Here is a 15,252-nt window from a genome sequence, read left to right as displayed (position 1 = left end):
CCAGCTGGAGTTTCTGAACCAGACACATTGCAGTAATTTGTGCAGAGGCAATGTGCGGGCCAAGTGGATTGTTCACGATAATAGTGACAAATACAGTAAATGGCCCCTAGGGATGTGAGAAGGCACTGTTTTCCAACCCGTTCTGGTTCATCTATTATTTGTGTAATCAAGCCCTACTGACCACAAATGCCAATGCTCTTGAAATTATGTAAATTACGTTGTCCTTGCATTATTACACCCCATTCATTTCCACGGAAAGGAAACACAGTGCAAAATGGGGGGACACACACACACAAACACGTAATAATTTAAGTATCCTTTGGAAACCGAAAGCAGAATCAACAAAATTGAATATGGAGGATGTCTGCTGGATTACATCCCACTCCAGACATGGGACAGATAAATGAACGCTGGCAATTTGTGCTCCTGTTTCCGTCGGAATTCTCCAGCATCCCTACTGGCCACAGATGCTGTGGCTCTTGAAGAACAATTTCATGGGGTCTAGAATGGGGTTGGACAACTCAATAACATTCCTGGCAAGTAGCGCCATGCACACGAAAGCTTATACCAAGAACAAACTTAGTTGGTCTCTAAGGTGCTACTGGACAATTTTTTTTATTTTTATATATATTTCGACTGCGTCAGACCAACACGGCTACCTACCTGAACCTAGATCCCTGGCAAAGCAGCATCCCCATTGCTGTCTCTCAACCATTGTCTCCCAGCATCACCTACCTCACAGGGTTGTTGTGAATCTATAATGGAGGAGCCATGCACACTACCTTCAGCTTCCTAAAGGTCCGCTTGCAGGTCAAGCTCCCCATCACAACTTCTGAAGAAGAGGCTATGAAGAAGAAGAACTAAGGATCCACGTCAGCTTACAGTATATGGTCCTTGTGGGTTAACTGATCCCAAGAGGTTTAAGGCCTTAAAGATCAAAAGCAGCACTTTGAGTTGTACCCATAAGCTATTTTCAAACATTTGGGAGATTTAGGTGTGTGCTTTCCTCGAACTTTATACTTAAATGCTGTGATAGTAACCAACAAAAGGGCAAGGTCTTTGTAACACAGGATTGGTTTGTCTTAGGTCATTATCACTTAAAAAAATAAAAAAAAACCAACCCAGAGGGAACATCATATGAACAAACGATAGTGATATATTTTGCGGCTATGTTATTCTGGCAGAAAGGGCAACTTTTCAAAGTAAGTGATGTTCATTAAATTAAGGGACTTCTGTAAGGGATATAATAAAAGGGCCTGTCTAACCTACAACCATAAGGGATATAATGCTCCTTGTCTCCCTCTCCCCTCTCTCTTTTTCTTACACACACTAATTCCCAAAGTACTGTATTTTTCGCTCCATAAGACGCACCTTTTTCCTCCTAAAACGTAAGGGGAAATGTCTGTGCGTCTTATGGAGCGAATGTGTGGTCCCTGGAGCCGAATTTCCCAGGGGCAGGCAAAAAGCAGATCATGCTGTTTTGTTTTTTTTTTTAGAAAGAGGGAAGGGGGTGTTGAAACAAAGCCGCTGATCAGCTGATCAGCAAGCGATCGAAAGGGGAGATAAGGGACTCTAGCGATAAATGAGGCTGCCTGGGAGGGGGGAGGTAAAGACAGTGAACTTGCAAGGAGAGGAGACAGGAAGATTAAAGCAATGAGGAGAGAAATTAGAAGAAAAGGAGGAGCAAAAAACTGCTCCAGCTAAGGAAATGATATACCGCTACTTTGTAAAATATGCATGAACATGGATGCATGTGTGTCTTTTATATGCCACTTTTCCTCCAAGGTGCTCAAAGCAGTGTACGTAGCTCATCTACACTATTTTATCCCCACAAGAGCTGTGTGAGGTAGGTTAGAGTGAGAGACAATGAGTGCCCCAGATCTTGCAGGAAACTTCATAGATTAGCAAGGGTTTTGAACCCTGGTCTTCCAGGTCTTAGTCTGACACTCTAAGACAGTATATTACACTGGCTCTCTCTGTGTGATTGTGTGTGTGTTTGTATAATATCATCCAACAGCACTTCATGTAAGGTGGCTCTGGAACCCTTTAAGGATTTCGTTAATCGCTAAAATAATACATACATAACTGTGATTAACAAACAGAGCAGTTAAAATTCTAGGTTGCAAAATGCTTCAGCTCTCACCTTCATCAGCTTCTCCAATAAAAATGTTTGTGTGTGATTACATACATGCAAACACATACATCACTAAATCTTACTAAACCTCTGTGTTCTGTATGGTTTGGCATTCTCTGGGCTTGCAGGGGGCTGTTTTAGAAATCCAGAAAAACATTGCGGCTTAGAATTCCCCCCATCCTGCCTCCGAGTTGTCTTTTCTTCCAGGCGGGTTTCTGCCTGCATGGTGGTGGCAGCCTTTTGTAATTCCTTTTTGGAGAACCTGGAGAGAAAAGGGGACTCCATGTACTGCATGTACATTCCCCATAGGGCTCTGGAAAAAGATGAAGAGCAAGGTCCCTATATGCTTTAATTGGAAAGGATGTCCAATTTTTTACTTATAGTGACTGCAAGAACCAAGGTAAAAGAAAAGTAAAAGGCCTCTTATGTGCTTTTTAATGATGTTCTCTGTTTCCAGGGAAGGGTGAGGGTGGACACAATTTTATCCTTTGACTCAGCTGGCAATGAAAGACAGTAAAAATCATTTTTAAAGGTCACACAGTTGATATGTCTCCTCCGATATTAACATCGTTTGGTTCTTAGATCCGTCTGCTCTTTATTCCTCAGTGCTGGGCAGATGGGAGAGGATCAAATGTTGTGTGGGTCAGAGAGGGGTCTGTCAGGAGGTTGAAGAGATAAAATGGGTGACATTTGGCAATTGCCACTGGCAGGAGCAGGTCAAGGGACTGACCTTTTGCATGAGGCAAGATGGACTCATCACTGAGGCAGGGCCTTCAGGTGGGCCCGTGGGAATGCAGTTCAGGGGCAGCAGCAAATACATGAGAGTTTTGCACAAAATGTGCTGCTGTCGCTAGAAGCTGCTTAATCACATTGACTCCAGGAACAGTGATGGAGTAGGAAAACGAAGGGGTTGAAGTGAGTTCAAGAGATGTGTCTAGTCAGAAACTCCCCTTCCCTTTCTGGGTAGAGGCAAATTTAAGGCATTGTCACCGGTTCCCCTGCACTGGCTATAACAACCAGTGGGGGCGTTCCATGACAGATCCCCACACCTTTACAATGTCTGTGCTAGGCTCAACCTTTGGGATTGTTGAAATGTATACAACAAAAATTAATTTACGGCCTAGGACCCTCGTACCTACGGGACTGCCTCTCCTGGTATGTCCCACAGAGGAACCTACGGTCTGCAAATAAAAACATCCTGAAGGTCCCAGGCCACAGAGAGGTTAGGCTGGCCTCAACTAGAGCCAGGGCTTTCTCGGCTGCGGCTCCAATCTGGTGGAACTCTCTGTCACAAGAGACTAGGGCCCTGCGGGACTTGATATCTTTCCGCAGGGCCTGCAAGACAGCTGTTCCACCAGGCCTTTGGTCAGGACGCAGCCTGACTCCCTCCTCTGGCCATCTGCACAGAATTTTGCTTAATGGTTGCCATCAATTTGATTTTAATTAATTTTTATAATGGAATGTTTTTAGAATGTGGGATTATTTGATTGTTGTTAGCCGCCCTGAGCCCGGCTTTGGCTGGGGAGGGCGGGATATAAATAAAATTTATTATTATTATTATTATTATTATTATTATTATTATTATTATTATCATTATTATTATTTAACCCAATGGGACTCAAATTAGGCCAAGGTAAAGGAACCCTTGACCATTAGTTCCAGTCGTGGCCGACTCTGGGGTTGCGGCGCTCATCTCGCTTTATTGGCCAAGGGAGCCGGCGTACAGCTTACGGGTCATGTGGCCAGCATGACTCTGGTGAACCAGAGCTGTGCACGGAAACGCCGTTTACCTTCCTGCCAGAGCGGTACCTATTTATCTACTTGCACTTTGACGTGCTTTCGAACTGCTAGGTTGGCAGGAGCAGGGACCAAGCAACGGGAGCTCACCTTGTTGCGGGTCTTTGTACCACTGACTTTCTGATTGGCAAGTCCTAGGCTCAGTGGTTTAACCCACAGCGCCACCTGCGTTCCTTATACAAATTAGGCCTAAAGGTAAAGGTAAAGGGACCCCTGACCATTAGGTCCAGTCATGGCTGACTCTGGGGTTGCGGCGCTCATCTCGCTTTATTGGCCGAGGGAGCCGGCATACAGCTTCCGGGTCATGTGGCCAGCATGACTAAGCTGCTTCTGGCGAACCAGAGCAGCGCACGGAAATGCCGTTTACCTTCCCGCCCGAGCAGTACCTATTTATCTGCTTGCACTTTGACGTGCTTTCGAACTGCTAGGTTGGAAGGAGCAGGGACCGAGCAACGGGAGCTCACCCCGTCGCAGGGATTCGAACCGCCGACCTGATCGCCAAGTCCTAGGCTCTGTGGTTTAACCCACAGCGTAGGCCTACTAGGCCCCAAATTTTGAAGCAATGTGAACTAATGCGGCTCTGGCATTAGAGTTCCTGAAGCTTCGTTAGTTTTATAGTAGGTCCATTCCTGGCCCTGCATGATTTGCTGACATGCAGATTGGAAAGGAAGCTGTATAGCCACCCTGAAATTTTTGCAGACCCAAGCCAGCCCTAAAGGTGTGGGAAACAGTATTAAATAGTAGTGATAGCAGGATCCTATATAACTGCCCTGATACCATCATGAGCACGAATCATTGTGAATCTGCAATTAAAAGGGGACACCTGCTAGATAGACTTTCAGTCTCTGTCTAATCTAGCAAGGCTCTCCTGAAATTCTTCTCTGATATATGTCACCAGCTTTTCCCTGATGTTGACAGCAGAGGGCGCTTTTGCTTGCGAAAGTTTTCCCCCCACTCACAATCTCGCTTATTTCGAGGAGGGAAACCGAAGGAATTGCAAGGTTAGCAAGAAGAAGGCTGTACAAAAGATGAAAAGTGATCGCCACTGTAAATGCTGACATGCTTTCCATTTTTCAGATTGCACTAAAAGTGGCTATTCTGTTTCAGCTCAGGACAGAGAACCCATGCTTTTTACGTAGAACAAGGGTGGGCCACCTTTCTCAGTCTGAGGAACACATCCCCTTGCTGTCAATTTCCTGGGGGCCACATTCCAGTGTGGGTGGAGCTGGTGGCAAAAGTGGGTGGAGCAACAGAGGTGATGCTTCCCTTTGTACTGTAGGCTACATTTCAGCCATGCAATTCAAGGTTTCCATATTCCCACTCACTCCCACCTCTCTATCCATCCAAGCAAGCAAGCAAGCAGGAGGCATCATTTTTTACATGTTATTTATTAGATTTCCACTTCCTCTTCCCTCCAAGGAGCCCAAGGTGCCAGCACGTATAGTTTTCTTGCTCCCCATTCTGTCCAGGGAGCTCTAGGACTTGTGACCCTGGCAAGCAAACAAGGGTTTCTGTTTCGGCTTTCCCACGGGAAAGAAAAGTGGATTATAAATACTAAGTGGAAATAGACTGAAACTGCAAAGGGGTCTCTTTAATTCTTCTAAACCGTGTCATTAGTATCTGGTGCATTTCTTTATAGGCTAACGTGGGTTAAAAAAACAATCCAACTTTAATTTTTTTTAAAGAAAGTGATTTTTAAGGCAAATGTGGCTGATGTGGTCTAGTTAAGCGATATGTATTGCTTTTGCTTTCTGCAGTTTGTCCAGGGACAGTCATCAGGGGCCGAGAGACCAGAGCATGCGAACTGACTGCTGGCATCTCCGTGCATCCTTGGTAAATGCACGATCAATCTTGCTGCATGCTGGACAGCAGGAGCAAAGGAGGGCACCATATGGTGGAATGCAAGGACCATATGGCCCTTTCCAAGGCTAAACTCACTCCTGATGAAAACAGGTGTGACTCTCCTTGAAACCGCAGAGTTGTGATTGTGGAAGCCAGAGGCAAACGCTGCACTCAGAAGTGGCAGTCTGGCACGCTGAGTAAACCTGTGTTAAATCAGGATGCAACCCGGATGAGTGAGCATGTCCTTGAAGTATACCTGGTGAATGGATTCTGAATAACAAAGCTTGCTAGGATGCTTTTATGAGTTTAATAATATTACTACTAATAACAATAAAATTACTACTAATAATAATTTTCATTTAGAGAAAATAAGTGTATGTTTTTGGCACATTTCCACACATTTATTTTATTTTATTATTAAATTTGTATCCTTCCCAAAGGATCAGAAAAGGACCATCAAAATGATCAAGGGGTTAGAGTGAGTCCTCTATGAGGAAAGGTTGCAGCGTTTGGAGTGTTTTAGCTTAGAGAAAAGGTGAGTAAGAAGTGGCATGATAAAAGTTTATAAAATTATGCATAGCATGGGGAAACAAATGTATCCCCCTCTCTTGAAATGAGAACTCGTAGACATCCAGTGAAGCTAAATGTTTGGAGATTCAAGATGGACAAAAGGAAATACTTTCCCCCACTCATCCCAAAGTTAAATTTTGGAACTCACTTCTGCAGGATGCAGTGATGAACCACCAACCTAGATGGGTTTAAAAGAGCATTTGACAAATTCATGGAGGAGCAGACTAATGTTTCTGAATACCCTTTGCTGGAAACCACAGGAGGGGAAAGTGCTCTTATGCTCGGGTTCTGCTTGAGTGTTCCCCACATGCATCTGGGTAGCCACTCTGTGAACAGGATGCTGGACTAGACGGGTCTGTGGTCTGATCCAGCAGAAGCTTCTTTCGTTCTTATTATTCATTTAGCAATTGGCAAAGCAAAGCAAAAGCAATTTGCCATGTTTTCATGTGGAGGAAATAGCCAGGAAGCCCAACTAAAAGCTACATGGAAGGAATGAGGTGAAGACTTCTGGAAGCTGAATCGTTCTAATGAAGAGGCAGAGGACATGGAGTGGCACTTGTAGTAGAAAGCCAGAGAATGATCAAGTCAGATTAGTCTGCAGACATTAATGCCTGCCTACTCTACTAACGCTCCCAATGTAATAGGTATATCTGGCAAGTGTGGGAGGGACCAAAGCTCAGCGCTGCATGCAGAAGGTCCAAAATGCAACCTTCAGCATCTCAAGCAAAAAGGATCCAGCAGAAAAGCGCACAAAAGATCTCTGCTTAAGACCCTGGCAAGCTACTGCCAAACAGTGCAGGCAAACCTGGGCACTCGGTCAGAGTGTAAGACCAGGACACACATATATGTACCACTAGTTCACACGAGCTATTTGCACTAGTTTTTCCCTACCCAGATGCTTAGGTTTTCCTATAGGGAAGTATCCCCACACACAAGACACACAGAAAGGATTGAAACTGAAGCAATTCTGTAGCGCTGCAAGACTATGATTAGAAAATCAAGTGCTAGTTATTAGGGTTTTCAAAAGCTTTCTTTTCCTTTTAAGAAAATGAACTATTGGAGTGAAATGCAAGGAATACAAACAGAACCAGAGACAACAATAAGAAACATATAAGCACGGCCAGAATCCTGAGTGTAGTTCGGTAAAAGAAAAGTGTTGTACATGAGTTTATTAAGACAGCCACATTTCATGTTGTACCATAGAAAGGGAGTCCTGTATATCTGAGTCTGAAGTATATGAGATAAACTTCCCCCCAGAACTGCACAGAACTGTTGTTGATTTTCTGTACCTTTTGAGATACTTAGTTTATGAGATTCCCCCCTTCCAAGCAATAACTAAAGTTCTCATATTTTTGTACCAGAGGGAGAGCTGCAGATCTTGTCATGATTTCCGTTTCTGGGCTACAGAAATCATAGCACCTGCTAGCATCCAAGTTAAAACTTCCTTAGAGTGAAAGTGTTTCATTTGATCATCCCAAAGCCATAATAAAGCAAGCTGCGGTGAAACCGGGATGGGCTGTTTGAGGATATTAGACTTTTCCTCACAGACCACAGCAAAGGGGGTTTCTTAAGCAGTTCAAATATATTTTCCCCAAAGGGAGTAAAAGAGTCTTATCAGTAAGTTCACTGGCCAGCAACTTAAAAAAAAAGCTATTTGATAGAAGTGCACTTAAAAGAACGTCTCGCCCCTTATATACCCATTCACTGCTGTCTGCAGGTGAGGGCCTCTTGCAGATACCATCTTATAAGGCGTTCCAATCTGCACCATAAAGGATTTGTGCCTTGAGTGTGGTGGTCTCAACCATTAGGAATTCCCTGTTTTAAAACATTAGACAGGCACCGTCTCTTCTCTGTTCTGCTGTAGACCTCCCTTCCTCTTCTGACATGCCCTTTAAACAGAGCTCTTGCCCAGTCTGCATATGTAGTGTAACATTGTTTTTAGACGTTTTCCAGACTTTTTCTTGTTTTGTTCATTGTTGTTTGCCACCCTGGGCTACTTTGTTTTGTTTTTATTTGCATTTTCGAAAACAGGAACAGAGAACATATTTAACCCCCCTCCCCTCCCCTCCCCCTGTCCCACTTACAACTTCATACCAAATACAGTGTGTATACATATACCATATGGCTTCCCTTCCACACTTTTCCTGGTTCCTTTTGCTTTTCTACTACTCCGCGTAATCCACATCTTTTTCATCATCCAATTTGTTATCTATTAAATACTCTGCTGGATTTACACGAAACCTGCTAAGCTATGTATTTGTCTACACTGGTTCTTGAAATAGTCAATAAACATTATCCATTCCTCCTTATATTCCTTGTCTTTGTTTTCTCTTATCCTGTTTGTCAGACCAGCCGGTTCAGCATATTCAAACATTTTACACTGCCATTCCTCCTTAGTGGGTACTAGACTTGTTCTCCACTTTTATGCCAATAAGGTTCTAGCTGCAGCGGTGGCATATAGTAGTAAACTCTTTTGTTTTGGGGGGACCTCAGTTGTTACCATCCCCAAGAGGAAAATTTCAGGTGTTTTGGAGAAAGTTTTTTAAAGTATATTTTAAAATTCATTATACATAGTTTCCCAATATTCCTTAATTATTTTACAGGACCACCACCCTGGGTTACTTTGGGAGGAAGAACATACGAACATAAGAAGAGCCGTGCTGGATCAGGCCAGTGGCCCATCTAGTCCAGCATCCTGTTTTCACAGTGGCTAGCCAGGTGCCCCAAAGCCAATGAAAACAAGGTTGAGTGATGCCTTGCAATTTTATTATATAGTAAGACATAATAGAATAAAATAACCTGGAAGATAGTTCAGCCTTTTAGAATATAAACTAAGCTGCTAAGAGCTAGTAGTCTACCTGCAGTTTAAATTTGAGGAGAAAAGAGGACCCGATCTGGATTGGGACTGCAAGGCAAAGGCATAAAGCTGCCTAATCTTCACATCCCACATCCATGGCATCCTGATCCAAACTGGGGAGAGGCACACCTTCTATTTCCTTTTAAAGAAAGGAATTCACACAATTGCTCAGTACATGGATGGCTTTGTGTCTTGGCAGAGCAAAGGGGACATTGATGCTGGTCAGGAGCAGACCAGTTGTGGATGACTCCAGCGTTGTGGATTTAACTTTCAACCCTCCCAGACAGCCTTTGTGTTCACAGCTAGCTGGTTTTCCCCATGCACTTCGAGGGCTATTCACCACCAAAATGAGTCCGGGAGCCTATACTGCTCCATTTATAATTATGAGTGTGTCAGGCGCATTATTTGCAAGATGTGAAGCGCATGGAACAATAACCTCTCCCCGTGGAGTTCATTATCTTGATGGTGCAGCACATCCCCCCATACGCTGCTCAGAGTTCCTGGGAGTGCACGAGTAAAACAAAATGCAATAAAGGAAGCCTCCCCTACAAAAATACACCAGGATGCTTGGGAATGTCTGTTGTTGGCATTGCTGAAAAATTGTGGGGCTAAATTATTACATTGCCAGTAAGATAAGGACGGGACATGGATGGCACTGTGGTCTAAACCACTGAGCCTAGGGATTGCCAATTGGAAGGTCGGCGGTTTGAATCCCCGTGATGGGGTGAGCTCCCATTGTTCGGTCCCAGCTCCTGCCCACCTAGCAGTTCGAAAGCACGTCAAAGTGCAAGTAGATAAATAGGTACCGCTCTGGCGGGAAGGTAAGCGGTGTTTCTGTGCGCTGCTCTGGTTTCGCCAGTCATGCTGGCCACATGACCCGGAAAAACTGTCTGCAGACAAACGTTGGCTCCCTCAGCCAGTAAAGCGAGATGAGCGCCGCAACCCCAGAGTCGTTTGCCACTGGACTTAACTGTCAGGGGTCCTTCACCTTTACCCTTAAGATAAGGACATAAGAAGAGCTTGCTGGATCAGACCAATGGCTCATCTGGTCCAGCATCCTGTTCTCACATTGGCCGACCAGATGCCTGTGGGAAACCAGCAAGCAGGATTCAAGCACTCTCCCCTCCTGTGGTTTCCAGCAACTGGTGTTCAGCAGCATTGCTGTCTCTGACCATGGAGGCAGAGCACAGCTATTGTGGCTGCTGGCCATCAATAACTCGCTCCTCCATGAATATGTCTAATCCCCATTGAAAGCCATTGAGGTTGGTGGCCATCGCTGCCTCCTGTGGGAGTGAGTTCCATAGTTTAACTATGTGCTGTGTGAAGGAGTACTTTCTTTTGTCTTTCTTGAATTTTCTAGCATTCATCATTCAGAATTTGGCCCCCTAGTATTACAAGACAATTTGTTCTGGGCTTATTGTGTTTGCTTGCAGGGGCGTAGGAAGCAGGGTGTGGGAGTGCAGTCCACCCTGGGTGTCATCCCTGAGGGGGTGACAAAATGGCGCTTACCGCGCAGCCTGGCCTGCATGGCGCCCAAGCCACGTGTCTCTCCTGCGAGTGACGCGGTAGCTTAGGGCCCGTGCTGCCCAAAACAGCAGTGTGGGGCTTCTGTCTGCCAGGCGGACTCTGTATGTGGATCGTCACAGCCCCGCCCCGGGTGCCAGAGCAACTAGCTACGTCCCTGTTTGTTTCTGGAGCAAGGCTCGGACCTAATCATGGTGCTGGGATCTGGGTCAGTTTTAGCACTTCTGCTTCCGGTGTCACAGGTCCAATGGATCTGGCTGGCCCCTCCTCATTTCTTTTATTCTTAGATTAAATTATTTAATACTTTTTGGAGTTATTTTTATTTTATACCAAACTGTGTTACAAAAGAAATGTTAATTATTGTCTAAATGTAAACATAAATTGCCCCCCTCCCCCCCCCCCATGAAGAGTATTTTGAGAGTCAGGTTACTTTTCTTTAAAACACAATACAAGCTGCTAGCAGGATTAGGAATCTTCTGCTCAACATAATATTTGATCTACTATAATATATAATACTTTTTTCCCCATTTACAGCATCCACTGTTTTCTATGACCTACAATCAGAACAAATGGCTCCATTAATTAGATCCACATTTCCTTTTCCTTAATTGATCTAACCCTTCTTCCATAAATCCTTTTTAAAAGACCAAGCCATTTTATATGTAGCTGAAATTGAACTACCAGATACCTGGCTATTTATAAAATCAATAAACAAATGCTAGCCTGCCAAAAACCTGTCTGTTTTCCTTTGACCTTGAGGTTTGTGAGACAATCTTTCCAAAACAATTATTTGCCAAAGTTACAGGATCAATGTCCTAAAATTCATGAACTTTAACAATTTCTAATATTTAGCTATTGTTGCTCTTGGTGAAAAGAAGGAGATGTGAGTAATCAGTTCCTTTTCCTTCCAATCTTTAATATTATCCTCAAATAAGTTCATCAAGCACAGGTAGGAATGGTTTTGATCCTTCATTTTACCCATCCTCATTTGAGTCAAGCCCAGACTGCTGCTTAGAGTGAGGGTCCTGAGCATCCACTTTACCTTATTCCTACTCTAAATGTGGACCTTTTCTAGTGTGACTCCAGTTTCAATTTAATGCCAAGGGAGAGGTGTGCCTGAGAAGTTTGGGCAAATTTTACAGCTCTTTTTAAGCTGCTTTTCACAGGCACCAACCTGTGGACATAGCTGTCTTGAAAACGGAAGCCAAGATTTTCAGCATCGAATTCCGAGTTAGATAACCTGTTCATGCAGTGCATTGTTGTTGTTTAGTCATTTAGTCATGTCCAACTCTTCGTGACCCCATGGACCAGAGCACGCCAGGCACTCCTGTCTTCCACTGCCTCCCGCAGTTTGGTCAAACTCATGCTGGTAGCTTCGAGAACACTATCCAACCATCTCGTCCTCTGTCGTCCCTTTCTCCTTGTGCCCTCAATCTTTCCCAACATCAGGGTCTTTTCCAGGGAGTCTTCTCTTCTCATGAGGTGCCCAAAGTATTGGAGTCTCAGCTTCAGGATCTGTCCTTCCAGTGAGCACTCAGGGCTGATTTCCTTAAGAATGGACATGTTTGACCTTCTTGCAGTCCAACACCATAATTCAAAAGCATCAATTCTTCGGCGATCAGCCTTCTTTATGGTCCAGCTCTCACTTCCGTACATCACTACTGGGAAAACCATGGCTTTAACTATACCGACCTTTGTTGGCAAGGTGATGTCTCTGCTTTTTAAGATGCTGATGCAGTGCATTAGCGAAGTACAAAAACTTTTGTTTTAAACTAATACATTTATATTCGCCTAAAACCTTGTTATGAAGGATGGACCAAGAGAGAAGCCTCACTTTCACCAAGATCAAAGATTGAACTATACTGCCAAGAACTGGAGAACATAACATTTTTGAGTCACTCACCCTTTGAAGCTTGTAACAATGGAACATTATTTTCATCCCCACTCTGGAAAAGGTCAGCGAGTAGCTGAGGAATCTTTGTTTTAGTGTAATTGCAAAAGCAACAAGAAATTTCTCTTCTCTGCCTACCCGCCATTTTGTTCTGATTCACTTTGTTGTTTCTTTGTATACTTAAAGCAAAAATCTAATAATGGCACATCTTTTTCCTGCAAAGCAAATCAGAGCCAGCCCTAAGGATTTGTGATTTCCGCACCATCATTCCTTTAAGAGGCATCAAAGAAAATGAAAGGACAAAGTGAAAGGACAGCACGGCTACACCAAGAGGCAGGTTCAGAAAAGGGCAAGCAAAATGGCCAGAGGAATGGAGAGACTCTCCTATGAAGTAAGCTTGCAGCATTTGGGACATTTTAGTTTAGAGAAAAGGTGAGTAAAAGGCAACATGATAGAAGTTTATGAAAATATGCATGGCATAAGGAAGGTGGCTAGAGAAAGGTTTTTCTCCCTCTCTTGTAACACTAGAGCACATGGACATCCAAGGAAGCTGAACCTGAGCACAGCAACACTTTACTCTCCTGTTAGAATTCCTGCTCCGTGATTGCAGTCATGGGATTTTGTCTTTCACGGTATATGTTTTCACTCCACCGAGTGGGATGTGATGGAGACAGGATGTTTGTGTTACTGTGTTCCGTGAAGTGGGACTATTGCCCTTTGTTCTTTTTCTCTTTGCTGTCTGATGCTAGAGAGAGAGGGAGCCATGTTGCAGTGCTCCATGTGTGTTTATATGTAAATAAAGTAGATTAGCCAGAACGCTGAGTTGCTGAGGTCTGTTACGCAACTGTGCAAACTCTGCGGATCCCTAAGTGTGTGAGTGTTGGTTGGCATCGGTCGCTGTGATGTTCGGGCTGAAGAAAGCTTATGAAGCTCCCGAACGATTGACCAGGAGGGAGAGATCATGCCAGTTGGGTATGTGTCTCTGCCAGGGTCCTACTCGAGTGTAGGCTGAACTCCTGACAGTTTCCAGCATCTGGCATCCAGAAGCATTGCTGCCTCTGACTCTGGAGGCAGAGCAAAGCCATCATCAATGGCGAGTAGCCATTGATAGCCGTCTCCTCTATGAATTTCTTCTATCTTCTTTTAAAGCTGTCCAAGTTGATGGCCATCCCCGCCTCCTGCAGGGGTGAGTTCCAAAGTTTAATTATGTGCTGTGTGAACAAGGACTTTCTTTTGCCTCTCCTGAATCTTCAAACGCTCAGTTTCTAGTGAGAGGGGGAGGAAAAACTTTTCTCAACATGCTTTCTCCATGCCGTGCATAATTTTATTGAATTTTATCATACCACCCCCAACTTGCCTATTCTCTAAATTAAAAAGCCCCAAAGGCTACAACCTTTCCACATAAGGGAGCTGCTTGAGCTGTTGCTCATTTCCAGTTGGGAATCTGCTCCCCTTTAATCATTTCCCTCAGTTTAGATGGATGTATGCTTTGTATATTTATTCCCAGAGCTGCTTACTTGAGAATTTACGCTTGGTTTAAAAGCATCCCCTCAATTATCATGGTAAGCATTTTGAGGGGTTATAAATAACTTGGAGGAGGGACTGATAAACGACAGGCAGTGCTCACTTTACTTAATTTGTAACAGGGACTAATTAGCTAATTATAGAGAGGTCTCTGGCATTAGAGTTTGAGTTGGCCTGATGAGGAGCAAACTCTGTTTGAGAACCGGAGAATCAAAATATAGAAAGCAGGACACAGGGGAGGGAAAAGATCTTGCCAAGCAGTGTGCCTCAAAGACATATTAGTATATTGTGAAAAATAAATTTAACAGACCTATTCAGAGAGGGACTGAGCACAGTGTGGCTGTTCAAGGACTCTGGAATCTTGCAGGAACAAGGATGGGGATATAGGGAATGTCAAGGAGGAAGAGAGGGGCTTCCCTACAGAAGTGACCCCAGATTTCTTCACTGCCTTGGGAGATCATGTGCAATCCCTGCCATCTCTGAGTAGGGCTGGAATGTCCCCTGGCTGAAACCTTGGAGAGTCACTGCCAGTCAGTGAAGGCAATACTGAACTAGATGGGCCAGTGGTCTGACTCAGTAAAAGGCAGCTGTCTTTGGTCCTCCGTAAGAGAAGCCTGTGTCATCAGCACCTCTCAGACCCAATGAGGTTGCACTGGCACCTCCAGAGTCTCAAGCAGAAGTCCTGGAAGAACTAAGGGCTCCCTGCAACTACTGAAGCAGGTGAGGCCCCTTTAAGAGAAGAGATAGATCCAGTGGCAGATCAGGGTGAGGATTTCCCTGTGGTTGAGACTACTGTGTGACTCTCCAGCCTAAGCTTAACAGGGAGCTATCCAGGGTGCTACCAACCTGCACTTTGCTCTACTGGTTCCACAAACTTGTCCTCTCTCTCTTTTTGTTGTTGTTGACATCTTCTCTTTGGAATCTCAACTCTTCCTTGTTTGACTCTACCTGCCTTCCTTTCCCATAACCTGAACTCATGCCTGGTCTCTCTTCCTACCTCCATGCTTGTATCGAAGCAACGGACCATCTGCGTTGGCCAAAAGTTCATTTGCGTTTTCACCATCTTCAAAGGGGCATGGCTATGGGGCCCATCACAAAGAGCCCTTTTGCACT

This window comes from Podarcis cretensis (genome assembly GCF_951804945.1).
Source record: "Podarcis cretensis genome assembly, chromosome: 8".
Classification (NCBI taxonomy): Eukaryota; Metazoa; Chordata; class Lepidosauria; order Squamata; family Lacertidae; genus Podarcis; species Podarcis cretensis.
This window is presented reverse-complemented; position numbering follows the sequence as displayed.